At 41.6% G+C, this 25112-nt stretch overlaps 1 pseudogene; it reads right to left on the bottom strand.

Moving 5' to 3' along the window:
* Positions 1–11575: 11575 nt before the first annotated feature.
* LOC125522921 (nuclear transcription factor Y subunit B-like) lies at positions 11576–12129 on the bottom strand (annotated as a pseudogene).
* Between the last annotated feature and the right edge of the window lie 12983 nt (positions 12130–25112).

A 25112-nucleotide genomic window follows, 5' to 3' on the forward strand; every position in this document is an offset into this window, starting at 1 on the left:
TCATCACGCCCGAGACAAGTAGGCCGAAACGATTCTGCATATACTACTATTACTCACATCGACCGCTATCCATCATGCATCTAGAGTATTAAGTTCATGAAGAATGGAGTAATGCCTTAATCAAGATGACATGATATAGAGAAAGTAAACTCCCACATGAATAAACCACATCTTTTTATCCTTAATGGCAACGATACAATACATGTCATGCCCCCTTCCATCACTGGGATTGAGCACTGATACATCTCCAATGTATCTATAAATTTTTATTGTTCCATGCTGTTATATTATGAATCTTGGATGTTTTATATTCATTTAGTGGAAACTTTATATCATTTTTGGGACTAACCTATTGACATAGTGTCTAGTTCTAGTTGTTGTTTTTTTGTTTTTTTTACTTTGCAGAATATCCATATCAAAAGAAGTCCAAATGCAGTGAAACTTTTTGGAGATTTTTTTCTGCCCGAAAGAGGCCCAGGGACCCTGGAGGTATACTAGAGGAGGCCCATGGGGCCCACAAGACACTATGGCGCGCTAGAGGCCCTAGGGGCGCCCTGATGCCTTATGGGGCCTACGTGATCTTTTCCATTGCCTCTAAGCTCTATAAATACTCAGATATTCCAGAAACCCTAGGGGATTTCACGAAACACAATTCCATCCGCCACAAGTTCTAGAACCACGAGATCCACTTTAGAGCCCTCCTCCGACACCTCGCCGAAGGGGGAAACGACCATGGAGGGGTTCATCATCCTCATTGGTGCTCCTTTGATGATTTTTGAGTAGTTTACCACAGACCTACGGGTTCATAGGCAGTAGCTAGATGGCTTATTCTATCTTTTTAATCTTCAATACAATGTTCTCCTCGATGTTCTTGGAGATCTATTTCATGTAATGACTTTTTGTGGTGTGTTGGTTGGGATCCGATGAATTGCGAGTTTATGGTCAGTTCCATCTATGAATATTATTTGAGTCTTTTATGAACTCTTTTATGCATGATCTTTATAGCCTGATGTTTCTTCTCCAAAACTTTGGTTTGGTTTGGCCAACTAGATTGATTTTTCTTGCAATGGGAAGAGGTGCTTTGTGATGGGTTCGATCTTGCGGTGCTTATTCTCAGTGTGAGAAGGAGTCATGACACGCATGTATATCGTTGACATTAAGGATAAAAAGATGGGGCCTATCCCTACATGAATAGATCTTGTCTACATCATGTCATCATTCTTATTGCATTACAATGTTTTTCCATGAACTTAATACAATAGATGCATGCTGGATAGCGGTCGATGTGTGGAGTAATAGTAGTAGATGCAGGCAAGAGTCGGTCTACTAATCTTGGACGTGATGCCTATATACATGATCATTACCTTGGATATCGTCATAATTATTTTCTCTTATATGCTTTGCCGAACAGTAATTTGTTTACCCACCGTATGCTATTTAACCTAGAGAAGCCACTAGTGAAATCTACTGCCGCGGGGTCTATTTCCTATCATATTATTTTTAGATCTATTATAGGAAAACCCAGAAATACATTGCTGCACTTTTTCTTTATTTTTTTGTGTTTTTAACAGATCTATTTATCAAATCTCATACAATTTTATCTATCTAAACACTGAGGTGGGATTGACAACCCCTCTTATGTGTTTGATGTAGGGTGGAGCCCTATACGGTCGATATTTCATGAAAGGAGCGGACCCCGCGAAGAACACGAAGAACACGGGGAAGAACGGAGAGAAAGCACAAGGGGAAACACTCAAGAACAAGTCCAATTACACATCCACTAGACAATCAAACAGACAAGATCCACGAGGTACATGAACAACAAAGGGAAAGATACAAGGTAAGGTTAATCTCCATGAGGAGGTCTTGATGGTAGAGTTCATCCCAAATCCAAAGGAGATGGGGGCTTGAATCCTACAAGGATCTTCCCACAAGGGGGTCTTGAATCCAAGGTGGATCTTCTCCGAAGAGGGGCCGCAGTCTCTCTCGTGGAGTAGATCTGTAATGGATGAGCAAAGCTCTATCTCTAATGAGCTACTACTTTGCTAACCTTAGTATGGAGCTAGGAGACAAGTATATATAGTCCAAGGGGTAAGTTGGGGGATACATGGGGTGAAACCCCTCTCACTACGCACAGGCAGGGCGGTTGTACCGAATATGTGAGTGGTTGTACCGCTAGGAGCTCTGGTACTGGTTTCTGGGGGTGTACAAGAATGTAGGGAGCTTGTACTCGTGGTAGGACCAGTTGTATCGGTCTAGTCGCAGCTGGGGGGGAAACCGGGGCTGTACCGGCCTTGCATCGCTCGAGCACAGAAGTTGGGCCGGTAGTTGGGCTGTAGTCGAGCGGTTGTGCCGCCCGTGTGTCTTCAGCGGCAGTACCGCCTGGTGTGGGCGGTAGTACCGCTCATTCCAGACTGGGCGGGTCCTCTTCTTCCTTCTCTTCCATGCTTCTCTCGCGGATGGTGTAGTTGTACACTTGTGCTCGCACTCCTCCTCCTCGTCCATGGTGTTCCGACAATACCTATGCAAGCACTCGAGAGGAGTGTCAAGTAGTATACCATCCTCGAAGGGGTCAAGTGAACACCCGTAAAGGAGATGATTCACCTTTATGTATGTGAAGTAGATGTCGCACGTGTCGCTTGCCGAACGGACTCTTGACACGGTGATGTCCATAGGATGCTCCGCATCATCCCCTCCTCCTTGGGAAAGATCCGACCTCGGATTGTAATCCAAATCACCATGGGAAAGATATGGCGTCGCCATGTAGGAGTGGTCGATCACCAAGTTCTCATCATCTTGAAGCTCGAAATGGGAACTCTCCAATGTCACACCAACTTGGGATTACTTCAAAAGGAGCAAAGACAACAAACACTTGGAAAACAAATGTAGTTAGCATTAGTGCAAAACCAATAATTCAAGAGGTGATTCACCGAAAAAGTGTCGTCGTCATGCAAAGCATATGGTTTGACAAAGGATTGTGACATGGTATGTAAGCATATCAATCGAGCACAAGCAAAGAAAGCATGGAGACAAGCATGTGTATGTGAGGTAGTGATGCAAATATGTGTGACAAGAGAAGAAGCATCTACCTCAAGTTCATAGCAAGCATTCACAAATTGTTCAATGAAAGGTCAATGGTAGGCATAGGAATCATTCACAACACCAAATAAAATGAAGTGTCTAAACACATGGGTCAAGTGCAAGACAATCCAAGCATAATGTGCATTGGGTGTAGTGAATAATGTGTGGCACTCAACACAATAGGAAGAGCAATTGTTCATCACGTGTGAGGCAATCAAGGCAAGCATGTAGCAATCAATGGGACATGGCATATGTGAAATGATGACATTGTTGCAACCAAACATATGGGAGGAGCAAGTAATCCAAGAATTGGATGCAACACACAAGGCATATATATCATGATTCATGGAATGGTGAAAATGACAAGTCAAAGCAAGATCTCTAACAAGTGTGCAATCATGTGGTCCAAGATGAATAATAAGCTTCATGCGGAAAGAAACACAAGTAGTGTGATCCATAATATCCATGCTCATGGTTTGGAGTTTCTCAAAAGAGAATGATATCACCTTGAAAGGATGTCCTTGTGCGTCCTTCACAATGCTGAAGTACAAGCAAGTGCGATGTAGAATCGTCGTGGTAGAAGGTGGTTCGCTCTCAAGAGCTCGGATTGTCAACTCACGTGACGTGGAAGTTGGCACGAAGTCCAAGTTTCCTACACATGCACAAAACAAAGCAAAGAATGTATGCGCGTGGTAGATAAACACATCATCCATCATGATGGTTCTCCGCTATTGCACATAACCATTAGTAGCACAAGTGCATGAATAATATGATGCAGTAATGGCTATATTCATGGCACTAGGTATATGGTGCAAAGAGGCAAGACAAGCATGCTTCACAAGAAAAATGTCAAAATCTCCAATCATATGTGAGAACTAGCGGTGTGACCCGTGCATTTGCGCGGCTAGATTTAATACAATGTTATGTGTGATGTTGTTTTCCAGCACTTCCTTCCTCGCAACACATTATCCGATTTGATTCGTGAAGACAATATCTTTGTTGTTCGATTTGATTTGGAACACCATTAATATTTACAATAATTTCTATGTTTAATCTTTTAGTCATAATCTCTCGATGTCTTTATCCTCCCAACAAACTTTTCATGGGAGTTGATCTACCAAGAATTAAACCTAACGTTATCAAAGACTTTTTATGGTCGTATGAATGCACCTATCATATTTATTGAATTCTAGTTGTTCATGCATCTTTGGATGATCATTACCTTGATGTCCCTCACTTTATGCATCATATTACCAGAAAATTCATGCCCCAAAAAGGAGAACCATGGTTGGATGATTTCCTTTCTGATTTTGTTGATGTTTTAACCAAGAATTAAGTATAACAATAATGACTCTTATCTTGAACCTTTTTTTTCTTTCTTCATTCGCCTGCTCAGTGGTTGTATATAGTATATAATCATCAAATATATGGATCTTTTTAACACTTCTTACAAAGTTTTTACAGCAAGTGGTCCTTTTTGAATTCAGATCCTTGGACTATTGATATAATATTATTTTTCTGTTGGCCCATATACTACTTCATCTATGTTTTCATCTTCTATTTTTTGTAGTGCATATCATGGTATGCTTGTATAAACTTGTACGTGCAGCTACTCATGTGCCTAGTTTCCAAATTATCTACATCATTGGTGTCATTCAGATCAAACACCAATATATTTGAGTGCATGCTAGCTTGTCTACCCGTCGTCTCTTCAAACCAAGCTTGCCTGTATGCTTTGTACAATTGAAGTCGATCAGCCCAAGCAAGGTGAAGGTCTCCAGTAAACCATAACGACAAAACTTTGTTACTCTCACTAATCTTCTCTTTAAAAAGGTTTTTTAAGCATTTTGTAACCATTATAGATGTAAAAATTTATTATATTTTCTTTATAGATTTTAAAATAACACCATTTAGAGCCTATCGGGTTTCTTTCTAGCACAAAAATTAGCATTAAATCACTGCCGTGCATATCACATGTGATTGCAGCAACAGCGGGAAGCTCCGGGGATCACCTAATGATTGCTAGCGTGCATGAAAATGCTAGCACATCATGGTTGATGAATGTACTCCTACCATTGCATGATTAGTATGCATGGTTCTCAAAAAGGACAGTTTCCACACAAACATAGTACAGTTCGTAATGCAAAAAGTAACTTTGTACTGCTGTCGCGGGAGAGATACATTGAAATTTTATAATGTGTCGCCTCTCCTCTGGGCTGCTGCACAGCGCGAGCGACGGATGGGCTGTGGCCCATGCTATAGCCGGTTGGGGCGTAGTGTGCTTCGTCGGGACGGGCGAATCTTTCCCTGCTCCTGCTCGAACGATGGAACGACGCATGAAACCTGAACAGTTTCTTTTCATTTACCGATGGTATGGTGGGTAATTATTGACAACTTCGGAGGTAATTTAGATGACGGTGAGCAGGCGGGCAGAAGCAATAGCCGCTTTATTATTATTACTATTATTATTATTAGGGAAAGATTAGAGATTGTTCTTGTTATTTTTATTTTATTTTTGTACTGGCTTCTTTTTTATTGAATACGAATTGTTGCTTTAATATTGTCATATTTGGGATGTGTATTTTAAAAAAAAGAACTGCCCTATATATGTGTATAGATGTGAGAATTTCACGGACACAGATATGTAGTTCTTCTTCGCAAAAAAACATAGATGTCCTAGCACATCACGATTTGCATTAGTCTATGACATCAGCAGTATGTGTTCTTTTTCTTGAGAAACACATCATCAGCATGTGCAATCAGCCCAGACTTTTTTTCAACGCATGCATCTTGGGTCGTGCTTTTTTCAACGTCTCCAACCCGGACCTGGACTCTCATTCTTTTTAACGTGTGTGATTTGGTCGCTCTATACGGTGCACTTGTAATTCTTTCCACACTTGTAATTCCATTTTTTACTTGCACTAATTATAACTCTTGTCGGACACCAATTCATGTGTCGAGCATGTCAACAAAACATATGTATGCACCTCTATATTGTTGTACGTAACTCTTAATTTTTTTAGTTTAGCCCTTTTAATTCTGATCAACGCATCAAATATTTTTAACCTATGTGGATTAACGTGATGACTTATTTGCTGCCCGGAGATTTCTTTTTTGCTAAAATCATCAGCGATATTAGCGTACGCAATGAGATGAATCAAAAATGCGCCTGATTTTTTTTGAGAGGTTGCTTCATGTGACCATATCTTACAATAATACATTAGTTTTATTGGTGTAATAGTCTTTCTGCACAAATCGGACTGCTTTCCGTTTGCTATGTTTTTTAAGTCTTCCTCTAGTCATGTACACATATGTGAGATTGTTTAAATATGTGTAGCGTGCCTTTTTTTAGGCAGTGCCTATTACTTTTTTTCTTTGAAAATAGTGCCTATTTCTTTTTTGTTTCCTATTCTCTCGTTATGCTTTTTTCTATTTTATAGAACTTTTCTCTAGTTATGTATGGACATGAGATTGTTTTTTTTCTGAAAGCACGTACGTGAGATTATTTGGTATGTGTAGTGTGCCTCTTTTCTTCTCTCCTATTGTAAAAGAAAAAACGAATCCAAACCGGAATTGCTTGTTCCCTTTTTCCATGCACAGAACACGTGCCTGATGTTTTCTCTTTTTAGTGTAGCACGTACATGATGTTGGCATTGCTACTTCTAGGTGTCCTCCTTATGCACGGTGTGGTTGCACTTTCTCATCGCAGAACCATATACGTGATAGGACATTAGATGCACACAACTTTATTTTTGGATGTGACAGGTCCAATTTTTTCTACGTAACAATATTTGGATGTGACAGGTCCAATTGTTTCTACGTAACAATATTTGTATGTAACGTTTATATCTTTTAATCTCAGCCCTTGATATCTAAAATTAGTGGTCAAGATAATTTAATCTATGTGGATCAATATAATGGCTTGTTTGCCTCTTGTTTTAATTATATAATAGATTATATGGGGGCAATCTCATTAGCAAGGCTAAATGTATCGTTGCACTCAATACATGGCAAATCATCTAGCATGAGAGAGGCAACATATGGAGATATATGATAAGAAGCAATAACAATCATGTGCAAAGCATGGTAATGGTTGTCATCAACCACAATAAATGAGCAAGTATGAATCATTGGTGATGCAACACAAGCAAGCATATCAATCATGTCGTGCAAACTAGTGGAGCGAAGATGCAACATAATAGAGGAAATCATGGCAATCATGTCATGTGAGCAAATAGTTGATATAGGAAATGCACATGACATATCGAAAGCACGAACACAAATCAAGATCATAGTATCATCATAGGCATGGGGCCCAAAGCAAACATAGAAATAACAATTGATATCTCCACCAAGCTTGCAAATAGACATACAGGTATGAGAATCAATCATCATGTGTAATGCAAAGCATGGGTCACAAATGCATGGCAATGGCATAGGAATGAGCATATCATGCAAAGTGAACATGGCAAGATGGGAAAATGATATATAATGGACAATAACCCATAGCCAAGTGAGGGCCAAGTAGAAGAAATGCGCGAAGAGAGCGGTGGGAAAGACACTCCATGGGCTCCCGAATCATCATTGCTCTCTAGAGCTCGTTTTGTCAACTCGTGGGATTGCGAGGTTGACAAGAATTCATGGGTACCTACACAAAGGAGACACAAACGAAAGAGATTGTGTGTGTGGTAAATGTACACATCATCCATCATGATGTGTATGTGCACGTGAGTGTTAGTACAAGATAAGCATCGCTCAAAGAAATTTGATGCATGGTATAAGAACATGTCATCCATCATGAAAGAATAGTTATTGTGTATAACACGATGGGGATGCAAATTGAGCATACAAGTATAAGGCACAACAATAGCATTTTTATTAATGGGAAGCATATTGTGCACACAAGTATGAGGATCATGCAATGGATGGGATGAATCAAAATATCCTAAAATGTATGAGGAAACTATGGGGGTCTCCTCATGAGAAATATTGGAAACATCATATGGAGAAAATGGACAACATCCAAAACAATGCATATCCGAAGCTATGTGGTCATGGCATGGCATATGAGATAAAATGATGCAAAGGGAGCATATCAATATCATCACAAGAAAAACAAATGCCAATAACCATGGGCTTGTCATCTATGCCATAAGTGCAAATTGGGTCAATTTTAATGTCGTATGCATAGTCACTATGAGGAGATTGCAAATATGACATATGATTGATCTCATGCATAGCATATGACAAGTCAAGCGGATTGGCAAACATGATGTGACCTAAAGAATGATCACAAGAAATCCTATGTAACATGGCATCACAACTAATAGAATCCACATGGCAATCATCATACTCATCATAAATGGGTAAATCATCGCTTGGGGAAGTCGCGCTAGCATGACACATGCTAATAGGTTGATCAACATCATGCAAGCAATCAATGTCAAGAATGTCCACTAGTGGGACTAGAGCATCACCTTCACCTATGTTACCTTTTTCATTCTACTCAAGTTGTGTAGGTCAGGTGGTAAAGACCAAATGGTGCTCATCATCATCAACTTGATGGAACCATGTGGGGGGTGCATCATATTCCACCATGTCCATCTTCTTGTCCAAAGGTAGGACGTAGTCATCGTGAATCAGCGTGTCCTCATATATGGGACCTAGCACCAAATGAGAAGACACAATAGAGGTAGAGGTTAAGTCGTTAGAAATCATAGTGGCCTCACATGCCTATCAACTACCTCACTCTCTCTATGTGGTGGTTCACTCACTCCCTCAAAATAGGTGCACTCAAACTCACATACGGTGGAGTCACTCATCTCACTCAAGTAGTGGGGGTTGTGGCTCTCCTCACATGGGAATTGTGGCAACACATCATATATGGGCTAGTGGTGAAGTCACTCTCACTCTCAATATGGTGGCAAAAGTCACTCAAGTCATCATACGTCACTGTGGTCGAAGGGAAAATCCCATGCTCAACCATATCATCGTCGTCGCCGTGGATGAAAGCCGAACATGGCACATGATCACTCTCGCCTCCTAAGATGGAAGCATCATCCTTGCTCGTCACCATGTCACTCGCCTCCAAATCTTGGTCCTTGATGGTCTCCGTAGTCGTAGTCGTCGCCGCACCAACTTGAAAAAGAGTCGAAGTAGACTTGGCACCATCAATGCCACAAAGAGGGATGGCAGTGAAGGCAAACTTGGGAGCATCCTCTTGGAGCCCGTTGGGCTTGGACATCGTGGTGGTACTAGCCTCATGCTCATTCTCATGGAGCTTGGTCGTCGCGAAGTGAGCTTGGGGTGGAGAAGCTTTGGCCTTCATGAGTTCGTGTTCCGCCTTGAGAGCACCAATGTAGTTGTCGTCGCGGGACTTGTAGTTCTCGAGGAAGATCATCTTGGAGATGTCGTTGTGCAATCCCATCATGAAGTGGAACTTCATCGAAATGGGGCCATCCGCGCTGGCTCGTCGCAAGGCAATCTTCATCTCCTTGAAGTACTCGTCGATGGACTTGCACTACAAGAAATATGTCAACTTGTGACCACCACTATTGGTCACTGAATGGTCACAAATTTCCATTTGTGACCTTTTTGTGACCAAAAACATAAGGTCAAAAGCTGGCCGTCATAAACTGACTATAGCAACCTTTCTTCTGGAATGGTCGAAGACGTTTATGACCAAAATACGTCTACTGTGGCGTTTTGGTCACTAGCAACCTCCCCAGGCCACGTAGGCATCCAGCGTGGCAATCTGACGTGGCACAAGATTCAGCCCGGTCCAATTCAATTTTCTACATGGGCCTAGCCCAACAATTCGGCCTTTTTAATGTATTTTTTCCTGTGCTTTTATTAGCTACATGGGTCTGGCCCAACAATTCAGCCTTATTGATTTCTTTGTGTGGCCCTTTTAACAACATATTTTCTTTTTGATCATGTATTTTTCTGGGCCATTTCTTTGCTGGGCCTCTCATGGTTTTCCCTCAAAAATAATTGTCCAATATAACTTGGGCCTAGCCCAGTTCCGAAAAAATTGATCCAATACAAAAGAAGTTATTATGCCATTGACATTACAACACATCACACCACAAGCTATCTTGGGCAACATGCAATGTTATTATATTACAACCATTCATTCCAGCAATACATATCTACGATATCTTTACATCCCAGGAACAGTAACTGCCAAACAAAACTATTCTACAACAAAGAAAATTAAAACAAAAATTTAGATGCTAAGACATAACAAAAGTTCCTATTGTCCTCCTCCTTCCAACATTTGAAAACCTCATTCACCTGCAGCAGATCAATCATGAGTGAGAAACTATATAGCATAAAAAATGTTTAAATGATGCAAAAATAACAATCATTACACATGGTATTCGGGTACAAATTCATTAGTCATTCCACATGGTATGGCAGGTACAGATTCATCAGCCATTAGAGTAGATAATAACATCACTGGCAACAATTAATATGGCTTGGATCAAGTCTCAAGCATAATAGAGTATAGATTAGTCCAGTTTATACTCCTCTTTTAGAGGTACAGATTATAGCTAATGGGAGCCGATGTCCAGGAGTATTTGCAAATGATACAACATCATGGAGTGGGATAACATGTTTAGCAGTACAGGTTATATAGTAAGCAAGCAAGCAATTTGGCAAGCTATGTTGCAAGATAATTGTTGTGTCGCTAACAATCACCATGTAAGAATGCTTTGTTGTACTAATACATGCACATCAAGCGAGAGTGGTGTTCTATTCTTACCACATAGGCACAAGTGAGATGATGCCCGATTCGCCCTGCTTCTCCACAAGACTCGACCAGGAGCACAAGAAAGTAGGATGGTAACAAAATAACAAGCCACACATAAAACTGTTATGCCCTGGACAACTACAGAGAAGAAAGCAAAAGTAACCAGAATAGTAGAGGTGTGGTGATCAAGTATATAAACACTCCTAGCAGCTAATTATATAAGGGCATTGCTCATAATGAAGAGCAAAGTATTTTTATGGGGAGGAAAGGCTCCCAGCTTCACCACCCCCAGGATATGCATTCAAACAAGAATTTATTAGTGAAGAACAAAAAGAGCGGCTCCCCTATTTTTTGCTGGAACTATAGTAGCCTAGCTTAGCTTCAAACAAGAATAACGAATTTGTAAGACATGTATGTCTGCCATAACCAAGCAAGCAGATTCAGTAGCTACTTAAATAGTTTAATAGTTGGACTCCGGAGACAATTCTTAGTGCTTCAAATCATTCAGTTATCTAAATTAACAGTACAGAAAAGAATTGAAGATCTCAATGACAGTAGTAATTGGAGGGATAAATCAACACTTGTTCTAAGGACAATAAGATGATTGGTGCCAGGCAGTGTGGGGTCTGATCAGTCACCAAGCTGAACATGAGTGTTTAATTTTGCCAACTAGGACTAACAAAAGTGCCAAACAGAGCTTTTCAGGCTACAACAGCAACATATTAAACTATCATGGACCTACCTAACTCTCAAAGCACTAATCCATCCCCAATTAGTTCAGATAAAAAATCCCACATGGCTAAATGGGCATGCACCTCTCTGTAATTCTGCAGATAAACCTTGAGGGGCTCAATGTACTCCTGAAAGCCTAGCGTGGCCATCGCCCAGAGCAGGTTGTCGATGTTGATGGTCTTGCACTTCTTCCTCTGGCACTTGTCGCTCGCCCTACAATACAGACAAGACAAAACGGCAACAGGTCAGCACCAGACCACACTTGATTCGGGCAGGCAAAACAGAGCGGCAGCGGTCAACAGAGGCACTCACTCGCTGGCGATGAAGCAATGAACTCCGAGATGCACTCCCGCACGGTCTCCTTGGCGTCCTTGGCGATCTTGCCGTTGGCCAGGATGGCCTTCTTCATGATGCTGCTGATGTTGGCGATGGGCAGGAACCTGTCCTGCTCCCTGACGCCGCCGAAGACGCCGCCCGGCGGGCTCGCCGGCGCGTCCGACATCCGGCCGCCCTCCTGCAGCACACCAGCAACCCCGCCAGATCCATCAGTGCACCGGCGCACCAAACCCTAGACCCCGACTTCCGGAAGTGCGGGGAGAGAGGTGAGGGGAGAGGGAGGCATACCTTATATAGACGAGCGTGTAGAGGGAGGGAGGGAAGGTGGTGGAGGGGAATGGAGGTGCGGTGAGGGCGGCGAGCGACGTCCCCGTGCTCCGTGAGCCTCTGCGGCGCCTTTCTGGCCACCGGAGGAGCTGAGGGCCGAATCCGCTGCGATTGGCTCGCCTGCCCAAGCCCCGTCGGTGGAGAGTGCCTGCTCGATCCAGATCGAGGTCCTGATTGGCGTGGGGTTGCCTGCGAATCTTGGGGGCGGCTCTGGGCATGGGCTCGATCTTGGGTCGGCCTCAACCTCGTCTACGGCGAGGGTCGTCGATGGTGGCGGTGGCGGTGGGGTTGGGGGCGGTGCCAGATCGAGATCTGAGGGAAGGAGAAGGGGTGGGGTTGGGGGCATGGGCGGAGGAAGAAGAGCTCGGAGCGGGAGCGAGGTTCGGGTGCAGTGCGAGGGAAGAAGGGCGCCGCCGGTGACAGAAAGGAAGGACGGCGCCGCCGGTGATAGAAAGGAAGGAGGGCGCCGCCGGTGCCAGCGCGAGGGAAGGAGGGCGTGGCGCGAGGGGTGAGGGAGAGGCCGATCTGGATCGGGGACAGAGAGAGGGAGGCGGCGGGCGGAAGGAAGGGACGAGAGGTGAGAGAGAGGTAGGGTTTGGTGCGGTGGGTTTTTTTTCCTTTCTTTGCATGGACGGATGGATGGACGTTGGATTGCTAGCAATGGATGGTAGGATGTCTGCCATCTCATCGATCCGTGCCACAAACGGTTCCACCAATCACAATGTAGTACACACTTTGACGATTTTATAACCATCTAAATTGGTCGTAATCAATTAAATAATATGCTAAATCATGTCACCTATTTTATAACATCATAGAATTAAAAAAAAATAAGAGCAATAGCATCGTGTCACAAGTGAGACTTGTTTTTCAGAAAAATAACAAACCTGGAATAATACAAATATCTTTAAAAATTGATCTCAAAAATGAGTTTTATTTGCAAAAAAAACATTTTCAACCTTTGGAGTGTCGAAAATGGTATATATTTTTTGAAGCACCTACCAATATTTGTTGCAAAATGGCACCACTCTATTTTTCAATAATATTAGATCATATTTTAGGTACAATTGACCAAATGCTTGTGTCTCAATAGTTGTCTATCCACCTCTCGTCAATAATTGAGGAGGTTTTTCAAGTGCCCATTTTTCATTTTTCGAGTGTCCAAAAGGGTTTTTTTTGTGAAGAACCTACCAAATAATTGTTGCGAAATTGGACCAAATCATTTTTCTAAAATGATATGCCATATTTAATGCACAATTGACCAAATGGTTGGGTGTAAAGAGTTTTGATCCTCCTCTCGTGAAAAAGACAAATTTTTGCCGATTCAGCTGGAAGCGGGTCAAATTTGAACTGTAGCTGCCTTATAGTTTGCTCTTTATTTTTTCCAAAAATCATTTCTAGGTACATAAGTTTCTATTTAATCAGAGAAACACCAAACAAATTGCAAGATTCAACCACTAGCTAGGAACAGTCATTCCCGCTGTTTTGACCGCATTTTGAAACGGGCATAAAAAATTCAAAAAAAATCAAAAAATTGGGAAACCTTCGCATTGTGTCATTATATGTGGCCAAGTTTCCAGGAAAAATAACAAACTTGTAATACGACAATTATTTTAAAAAAGTGTTCTCAGAAACGAGCTATCACGTGTGGAGATCAATGGCGTTCAAGCCAAATGATCAATCTTATGGCCACATTCATGGCATAGTTTGTTCAAATGATCTCATATTGTGCACAAGGGTGCATATTGGAATGACAAACAATATTTCCTAAGGAAGTTTTCATTTTCCTTGGACGGAAAAACCATTTTCAATTTTTCGAGTGTCCAAAAGGGGTTTTTTTGTGAAGAACCTACCAAATAATTGTTGCAAAATTGGACCAAATCATTTTTCTAAAATATTAGGCCATATTTAATGCACAATTGACCAAATGGTTGGGTGTAAACAGTTTTGATCCTCCTCTGGTGAAAAAGACAAATTTTCGCCGATTCAGTTGGAAGCGGGTCAAATTTGAACTGTAGCTACCTTATAGTTTGCTATTTATTTTTTCCAAAACTCATTTCTAGGTACATAAGTATCTATTTAATCAGAGAAAAACTAAAAAAATTCAAAGATTCAACCACTAGCTAGGAACGGTCATTCCCGCCGTTTTGACCGCATTTTGAAACGGGCATAAAAAATTCAAAAAAATTCAAAAAATTGGGAAACCTTCACATTGTGTCATTATATGTGGCCAAGTTCCTAGGAAAAATAACAAACTTGTAATACGGCAATTATTTTAAAAAAAGTGTTTTCAAAAACGAGCTATCACGTGTGGAGATCAATGGCTTTCAAGCCAAATGATCAATCTTATGGCCACATTCATGGCATAGTTTGTTCAAATGATCTCATATTGTGCACAAGGGTGCATATTGGAATGACAAACAATATTGCCTAAGGAAGTTTTCATTTTCCTTGGAAAGAAAAACCATTTTCAATTTTTCGAGTTCCCAAAAGGGGTTTTTTGTGAAGGACCTCGCAAATAATTGTTGCAAAATTGGACCAAATCATTTTTCTAAAATATTAGGCCATATTTAATGCACAATTGACCAAATGGTTGGGTGTAAAAAGTTTTGATCCTCCTCTCGTGAAAAAGTCAAATTTCCGTCAATTCAGTAGGAAGCGGGTCAAATTTGAACTGTAGCTGCATCATAGTTTGCTATTTATTTTTTACAAAAATCATTTCTAGGTACATAAGTATCTATTTAATCACAGAAACACCAATAAATTCCAAGATTCAACCACTAGCTAGGAACGGTCATTCCCGCCGTTTTGACCGCATTTTGAAACGGGCATAAAAAATTCAAAAAAACTCAAAAAATTGGGAAACCTTCGCATTGTGTCATTATATGTGGCCAAGTTCCCAGGAAAAATAACAAACTTGTAATACGGCAATTATTTTTAAAAAAGTGTTCTCAGAAACGGGCTATCACGTGTGGAGATCAATGGCTTTCAAGCCAAATGATCAATCTTATGGCCACATTCATGGCATAGTTTGTTCAAATGATCTCATATTGTGCACAAGGGTGCATATTGGAATGGCAAACAATGTTGCCTAAGGAAGTTTTCATTTTCTTTGGACGAAAAAACCCTTTTACATTTTTCGAGTGCCCAAAAGGAGGTTTTTTTGTGAAGGACCTCCCAAATAATTGTTGCAAAATTGGACCAAATCATTTTTATAAAATACTAGGCCATATTTAATGCACAATTGACAAAATGGTTGGGTGTAAAAAGTTTTGATCCACCTCTCGTGAAAAAGACAAATTTCCGCCAATTCAGCAGGAAGCGGGTCAAATTTGAACTGCAGCTGTCTCATAGTTTGCTATTTATTTTTTCCACAAATCATTTCTAGGTACATAAGTACCTATTTAATCATAAATACATGGTTTGGTGGCGATAAGTCGAGGTTTGGGCGGTGGCCGAGGGCCCCAACTCTAGAGCGCGTAAACTCGCATGCCCGCCGCGTGGTCACCGCGTGACCCTGGCATTGCCATGTGTTCTGGGCAGCATAGGCATGTCTAGTGGGTCAGGCACTCCCCAGGTAGGTGCTAGGAAGAAAATTACAACATAAGATTCTCACGAGGAGACCGATCGATGCTCAAACATGAATAAGCAGCCAAGTGTTTGATTAGCGGTATGGGAAATGCACATGGCCAATGGGTGTGAGTTTTGGCCGAGGATGATCATCTACTAAGGAGAATGTATTCACAAATTTTCAGCTCAAAAGGAGGATCCTAGGTGGTACTTGCTTTGCAAAGTACCACACTGGACAAAAATATGAATGTTGAAGCTGGGCTCAAAATAATGAATGGATTGAGCTGAAATTTGGTGGAGGATGGTTATTTGGGCATAGAAAAGCATTGTAGAAAATTTATATAATTTTGACATGCCAAAGTAGTACTTCCTTCACAATGCTCTTCTATGGACAAAAACTTGGGAAAACTAGTGAGAGAGATTGGATGAATGAAATGAGCTAAAAATTGGTGTAGGTACGTTACATAGGTATGGTCATGCGCTGGTAAATTTTCAGATCATTTGGGTAAGCCTAGCTAGTACTTACTTCACAAAGCTTCTCTCGAGGTAGAAACTTTGGAAATTTCCTAAGAAAGATTTACTAGGAAAATTGAGCTGAATATTATCATGTGGCAATGATTTGGGTATGGAAGAGTGCCCGAAAAGGTTGAGGGTAATAGGAGGGGTCTACATAACACTTGCTTTGCAACGTGCCAATTTGGCCATAAAATATAAATTGAACCTGGGCTCACATAGATGATTTGACTGAGCTGCAATTTGGAGGAGGGTGATAATTTGGGCATATAGGAACTGTATAAATTTCATGTCATTTAGAGATATAAAAAAGGTACTTCCTTCACAATGCTTCTAGGTGGACAAAAACTTTGGAAATTTGCCGAGGAAGATTTGCTAGGCAAATGGAGCTGAATTTTGTCATGCGGTAATGATTTGGATAGGAAAGAGTGCCCAAAAATTCCGAGGGCAATCAAGAATATATAAATAGCACTTCCTTCATAAAGTGTTGTTGTGAACAGAATAGGAAAATGAATATTGTTGAATTACTTTTGAACTAGGCAAGGAAGGATTTTCACATATTTGATGAAGATATGCCCCAAAGAATTTATGAGATTTTTTTGGGAATTTTGGGAATGATAGAAATATAGGTTGCTTCACAACCTAGGGCAAAAACTGCCACATGGACATGACACATAGGCAAAATTGATGAGATGGCGCCTAGTCATCACAACCCACCACAATCTACAAGGCTATGACCATCTATATTGGTCATTAACAACTAGAAATAAGGCAGCGGACTAGCACTATTTGCTTTGTGACCATTTCGTGTAAGGAAATTACGACCTTTCTGACCAAAATGGTCGCAATGGTTTAGGATTTGGAGCCCCCTAAACAGCTTTTGACCAATTGGTCTAAAATGGTCATAAATTTATGACCAATTCTTCGAGGGTCACTGACAGAAGGTCATAAGTTGACATATTTCTTGTAGTGTTGGATCCTTGGATGGTGTTCTCCAATTGGTGTTGAAGTTGTTCCGTGTAGCTTGCAGGCACGAACTCTCGCTGCAAAGCTCTCTCCGTCTTGGGCCAACTCATGTTGTAGGTCTCCGAAGGTGTGTGAAGCCACCATGTGGACACATAGTCGTGGAAGTTCCTTGTGGTGCACTTCACTTGATCTTCGGGAGGAACTTGATGTAGCTTGAGGTAGTCGTCCATCAAACGCTCCCACTCGAGATACTCCTCGGGTTCTAGAGTCCCATAGAAAGGAATCTCATGGTTGGTGTTGAGGTCGTAGTAGCTCATGGAAGTCGCGGACATGAGCTTGGGGAGCTTCTCTTGAAGTGCTTGTGGGCGAAGATGCCGTATGTCCATATGCGAAGATGCCTTGAAGTCGCTTGGCGAAGATGCCAATGGAGATGGTGAAGTCGTTGAGCGGTTGTTGGTGTTGAGCTCTTGATCTTCACATTCGTGGTGGTGATGGTCTCGATGCCGATGTGACCTTGCCGGAGATGGTATCTTGGAAGCATGTGTACTTGAGCGTATTCTCGAAGATGAGGAAGATCGCTTGTAGGACTTGATGAGGGCTTTGATCTCATCCATTTGAGCTTGCATCTTGGCGTTGGTAGAGTTATTTGTGGCATCGAACTCGTCGTTGTTGTTGTAGACTGAAGATTAAATGCCTTACCTATCCATCACAAGACTCGAGTAGAGGTGAGTAGGAAATGAGATAAACAATACCAAGTTACCTTTTCCTAAAGTTGAGGATGTATCCCGTTTCACTCAATGTGAGATGGAAGAATAGTGGAATTGGTACTGGACTTGTTCACTCACACCTACAAACTAAAGATTATGGAGTAGCTCGATGAGGATAGTGGCACAAAAATTTAATGCAAAATGTTAGCAAGAGTTAATAATGTTGAAAGAGATTCACAAATTCGCAAGTGAAACAAGTAGACCAATAGAAATATGGGTGGCACACGGAAACACACACACAGATAGATAAATGGGGTCGTGCAACCAAGGGTGAGCTCAAAATGTGGAATCCACGGAAAATGCTCTTGTTGCACAACTCTAGAGAGACACTAGCCCGATTGCTCAATAGGTGGATATGACACTTGTGAACAACCTATAGGAGACAAAAATGTAACGACTTCTATCCCAAATATGCTATGTATGATGTTCCGGTGGTATGATCCAAGATGATCGGATATGACAATCTTATTTGCAATGTGGTATGTGTAATGCCTCGGACACACCTGCCGGTGGTCGTTACTCCTGGCAGGATCTAGACTGGCCCCACAGATCAATACTAGTCCTTTCGGCGCACTTTTTCCTCACTCGTGCGCACCCGGGAGCAACTTCCCAGTCGGTCACCCATCCTGAAATTACTCCAAGACGAGCATGCTTAACTTTAGAGTTCTGTCCGAATGGGCTTCCGGAAAAGAAGGAATTCCTTATTGATATGAGTAGTCTATCATCCCTCTTAAGTCAGGCTATCACATACACCCTCACTCAGAGGAACCGACATCCTCGTCGGGCCACGGGAATGTTCCCTCTTGGCACATACGTCTGTGCATCCAGTCCGGTACATGTGCCATGCCGGGTGCCACGACGGGTGACAAACGTCATGAACAACATGACCGTGCACCTGTCTGCAAACATCTGTGTAACCGCGAGGGTTGGCTCTGATACCAACTTGTAATGCCCCGGACACACCCGCCGGTGGTCGTTACTCCTGGCGGGATCTAGGCTGGCCCCACAGATCAATACTAGTCTTTTCTGCGCACTTTGTCCTCACTCATGCGCACCTGGGAGCAACTTCCCGGTCGGTCACCCATCCTAAAATTACTCCAAGACAAGCACACTTAACTTTGGAGTTCTGTCCGAATGGGCTTCCGAAAAAGAAGGAATTCCTTATTGATATGAGTAGTCTATCATCCCTTTTAAGCCAGGTTATCACAGTATGATGCTATGGCTATTACTTACAAACTTCTTTGCTCTCTTTTTTCTTTTTTTTTGTATATGGCCACAATGCGGAATGCATAAACCAAGATAGCTATTGGGTATATGAGGGAACAAACTTGAGACACAAGGGATGATATGATACTAATATGATATGGTATGTATGTAATGGGAGGTGTAGATCACTAATGTGCACAAGTAACGTTGTCGGCAATACTCCAATGGCTAGTCTCGATAGGCAAGTGACACAAAATGGGTTAGGGGTTATCAATGCAATGGCAAGGGAATATACAATGGAGGGGTACCACGATACCAAGATGATATATGGAGGTTACCGTCCGTGGTGATGATGAGTGGCGGTGATCTTGATGGAGATACCAAGATGATGGAGACTCGTCCCTAAGTAGCCGAAACACCTTAGGAAATGGAAAAACCATAAACTCAAAATCTCAAATGTCAAATGGTTGTAGCGGAAATGCGGTGGTGGTTGCGGAAGCTCAATGGGATTACAGAAATGCAATGATGGGTTATGCGAGTAGGCAATACGGAAATGGAGGATAAGGTGGTGGACTATACACGGTGTCGAAGTTGGAAGAACGGTCCCTAAGTAGCCGAAACACCTTAGGAGACACAACTCACAACACAAACAAAATTGGGTTAAGTTGGGGTGGCAGAAGTGTATGGTGGGCAAGCCAATGCGGAAGTTATGGTGGTAGTTGATGAAGAAGCAACCGTCCCTAAGTAGCCGAAATGCCTTATGAGACTCGAATCGCTACTCACGCAACCACTAATGCTACGGGGAACAAAATTGGTTAGGTTGTGGAAGGCTACGGTGGTTTTGCGGAGGATGTGGTGGAAGCCCTCGGCAAAGATGCCAAAGTTCCAAAAATTTGATGGCGTCAAATGGTGTTGAACCCTATGTAGATGGATGGGGGATGTCAATAGCTACTCAACGAGCTAAAGAACGCGGAAATCGGACTCCGGATGTGAAAGTTATGGTCAAAACAGTCAATCAGCCGAGGCTGAAACTGGGAGGGGCGGTTGTACCGCTTGCTAGGGCGGTTGTACTGCTCCAGGAGCGTCCTGGGGTTCCAGTTTTGTGCTGGCGAAGTATCAGGTTATGGGGTGGGAGCAGTAGTACCGCCTTGGGGGCTAGTTGTACCGCTGGTGTCGGGAAAAATTCGCAGATCCGAATCGGGGTGGTTTTGGTGCGAAAATGGGTGATTTCGGGGTCAAAATTCGAAGGATTTCGTGGATGGGAAGTGGAGAAACTTGGGGAGATGCTAGATCCACTTGAAAATAAGCAAATCCATGGATCAAGTCCAATAAAACTTCATCAAACCAACAAATCACAAAAAAACTGGGGCTATTTTTGGTGGGGATTTTCAAAATTGGGGAAGAACACAACAAAATTAGGCTAGAAAACAACGAGGGGGGCTCCGAAATCATGATCAAAGTGGCTCATGATACCAAGATGATGTAGGGTGGAACCCTATACGGCCGATCTTTCACTAAAGCAGTGGATCCCGCGAAGAACACGAAGAACACGGGGAAGAACGGAGAGAAAGCACAAGGGGAAACACTTAAGAACATGTCCAATTACACATCCACTAGATAATCAAACACACAAGATCCACAAGGTACATGAACAACAAAGGGAAAGATACAAGGTAAGGTTCATCTCCATGAGGAGGTCTTGATGGTAGAGTTCATCCCAAATCCAAAGGAGATGTGGGCTTGAATCCTACAAGGATCTTCCCACAAGGGGGTCTTGAATCCAAGGTGGATATTCTCCGAAGAGGGGCCACGGTCTCTCTCGTGGAGTAGATCCGTAATGGATGAGCAAAGCTCTATCTCTAATGAGCTACTACTCTGCTAACCCTAGTACAGAGCTAGGAGACAAGTATATATAGTCCAAGGGGTAAGTTGGGGTATATATGGGGTGAAACCCCTCTCACTACGCACAAGCAGGGCGGTTGTACTGGATATGTGAGCGGTTGTACTGCTAGGAGCTTAGGTACCGGTTTTTGGGGGTGTACGCGAAGGTAGGGAGCGGTTGTACCGGTGGTAGGACCGGTTGTACCTGTCTAGTCGCAGCTGGGGGGAAAACCGGGGTTGTACCAGCCTTGCACCGCTCGAACACAGAAGCTGGGCCGGTAGTTGAGAGGTAGTCGAGCGGTTGTACCGCCCGTATGTCTTCAGCGGTAGTACCGGTGGTAGGACCTGTTGTACCTGTCTAGTCGCAGCTGGGGGGAAAACCGGGGTTGTACCAGCCTTGCACCGCTCGAACACAGAAGCTGGGCCGGTAGTTGAGAGGTAGTCGAGCGGTTGTACCGCCCGTATGTCTTCAGCGGTAGTACCGCCTGGTGTGGGCGGTAGTATCGCTCATTCCAGACTAGGCGGGTCCTCTTCTTCCTTCTCTTCCATGCTTCTCTCGCGGATGGTGTAGTTGTACACTTGTGCTCGCACTCCTCCTCCTCGTGCATGGTGTTTCGACAATACCTATGCAAGCACACGAGAGGAGTGCCAAGTAGTATACCATGATCGAAGGGGTCAAGTGAACACGCGTAAAGGAGATGATTCACCTTTATGTAAGTGAAGTAGATGTCGCACGTGTCGCTTGCCGAACGGACTCTTGACATGGTGATGTCCATAGGATGCTCCGCATCAGCGTTGGGTTGCAAGTATTTGTTATTTGTGAGCAGGTGTTGTTTACATAGTGTTGCTTGGTTCTCCTGCTTGGGTTGATAACCTTGGTTTCATAACTGAGGGAAATACTTACCGTTTCTGTGCTGCATGATCCTCTCCTCTTCGAAGAAATACCAACGCAGATACAAGGAATCAGGAATAATTTCTAGCGTCGTTGCCGGGGACACATCATCAACATCTATCAGGTACCCAATCACAAATCTCATCTCCTTGCAATTTACTTTATTTTCCATTTGATCTTGTTTTAATCTCCCCACTTATAAAACATTTTTACAAAAACACAAAAATATTTGCCTTTTTAGTTTGCCTTCTTTTCGTTTGCCTTTTTTTGCCCGATCCTTTGCTTGCTTTGAACCTGTCATCGTGAGTAATTTTGGTATGGCAGAATTAGATGATGGCAGAAGTCCTCAGATTGGATGTTCTGGTAATCTGGATGCCAAAACCTTTGTTTTGTGACAAGTGGATGTTATTGGAAAAAGCACCATCCAAGATTTTTTTAATTGTGTTGGATCTTTGACTTGTGATGATTCTCATATACTTAAAAGAACTAAAACTTATGTGGAAGCTATTTCAGCACCAGTTCTGAAACTTGAGAATAGATTTATTCTTACTCATCCTACCTTGCCAAGATTGTTTTATGAGCTACCTGTTATAAAGGAATCTAGAGCTAAAATGATAGCCACCCTTGTTCTTATGAATGAATTTGATCACATAGTGCGGGAAGCCAGAGAGATCTTTGATTTTTGTGGTATGAACCGTTAAAAACCGGTAATAGATGAGATCCTTTACAATAGTGATTATGTATTAAGTGCTTGGTAATAATCAATTTTTGATGAGAACCTTAAAAAGGAAATTCTAGTTTTGGATATGATCCAATAAGTTTTTTATGATGTTAATCAACAATATTCTTGGATTGTAGTCGGGAATCAAATGGGATACAAAGATGGAAAACTTGATAATGCTAAAATTTCTACGGACAATGTATTTTAAGTTATATTTGAGAAACCTCCTGACAGAAGCACACCTATAGAAAATAAGAAGAGAGATGACAACACTTGAATCTATGCATTGTGCCTAGCTAAGGGCGTAAAACGATAGAGCTTGTTGGGAGGCAACCCAATAGTTATCTTTAAAATTTCTGATATTCTTTCTGTTATTCAATAAATATGCAATTATACTTATGTTATGATTGTGTTTTTTATATTTTAATTAGTATTTGTTCCAAGTAAATCCTTTAGGATCATGTTGGGTGATACTTGATTTGATCCTATTGAAAAACAGAAACTTTTGCGTCCAGTAGCTGAATTGTTAAAAATCACAGAAGTGACCAAAAATTCTAAATTTTTTACACAAGGTTGATATACAAATTTCCTATGTTTTTCTAATGTTTCAGAATTTTTGGAGTTACAGAAGTATGGACAAAGTCTAGATTACTACAGTGTGTTCTGTCTTTGATAGATTCTGTTTTCGTCACATTGTGTGCTTATTTTGATAAATCTATGGATTGTATCGAGGGGGGTATAATACATGGTAAAGTTATAATAAAGTAGGTATAATGCAATAATAAAATATGAATGAGTTTGCAACAGTACTTAAAGTGGTGATTTGCTTTATTATACAAACAGATCTCGCGAAGGTTTTGTTAAGTTTTGTGTGATTGAGTTTTCAAGTTTTGGGTAAGATCACGATGGATGATGTAATAAGGAGTGAAAAGAGCCTAAGATTGGGGATGCCCATGGTACCCAACGTAATATTCAAGTAGAACCAAGCAACTAAGCTTGGGGATGCCCCGGAAGCCATTCCCTCTTTCTTGTAACGACCATCGGTAATTTTAATTGGATCTATATTTTTATACGTCACATATCATGAGTTTTGCTTGGAGAGTCTTGTATTATATAAGTCTTTGCTTGTTTTGATTTTTAGTTTGTCACCATCATCCTTGCTGGATACACCTATTTGAGAGACCATATTGATGCTATGATTTGTTAGAATTTCTCTATGTGCTTCACCTCAATTTTTTGAGCTATGGAATTGCTCTAGTGCTTCACTTATATCTTTTTGAGCATGACAATGCCTTAATTTTTGAAAGAAATACTCTCATGCTTCACTTAGATCAACTTGAGAGTTAGTAATTTTTTTGAAGAAATTCTCTCATGCTTCACTTATATTATTTTGAGAATGGAAAATTATTTATGCTCATGTTCTTCACTTAATTTTTTGAGAGCTTGTTTTAAGCAATGGTAATATACGAAACAAGTCCCAAAGTGATACATATCCAAGAAGGATATAATAAAAACTTTTATGAAGATCATTGGATACTATAAACTTGATTCTTTGTAATAGTTTTGAGATATGGAGATAGTAACATGTGAGTCATGTTGGTGAGTAATTATGCTTTAGTAAGAATATTGGTGTTAAGGTTTATGATTCCCAATGCAAGCACAAAAGTCAATATTTATGCAGTGAAGTTACATCCTACTTGTGGTGCATTATTTGGTGTTAGGTATGTTTAATGCTCATTTATGGTCGTTTTCATTTTTTGGTTGGTTGCTTCTCAATATATTTGCTAGCCTTTCCTTGTACTAAGTGGGAATACTACTTGTTGTCTCAGTACCAATTATTTCATTTGCACATTGTTATTTTTGAGAAGATATGTCATAATTAACATGTTTCTTCAGTTTTTCAAAATAACCATTGGTGATTTTCTATCTTGCTATAAACCCATTTCCCCTACAATTGTTACTAATCTAGTTTTAAATATTATAGGATGAAGGGAAGTGTTCTTACTTGGAGTGGGTTAATCAAGAGTGGCCACAGTCTTTGAAGATGTGCCTAGCGAAGCTCTGGAGCATGTAAGAGGAAGAGAACACACGTAGGCTTAGAGAAAGTGTTGTCTACGCTGAAGCATATTTCAAGATGCGGGATAAAAAATTGAAGGTGGAGAATGAGCTCAGATTTTTTAAATCAGACTTTGCTAAGATGGTGTTGGCAAAGGAGGAGGCTCTTTCCCAGTTGGCCCATGCAAAACGGGTTCTTACTGAACTGAAAGCAGAGGTGGATAAGACAAGCCCGGATGATCTCGATTAGGGAAATGAATATATTGTTCCTATGAAGTTGAACTAGATATATGTTGTACTGTGCTGTTT

Source organism: Triticum urartu, chromosome 7A (genome assembly GCF_056163025.1).
Source record: "Triticum urartu cultivar PI428250 chromosome 7A, HENAU_Tu73, whole genome shotgun sequence".
NCBI lineage: Eukaryota > Viridiplantae > Streptophyta > Magnoliopsida > Poales > Poaceae > Triticum > Triticum urartu.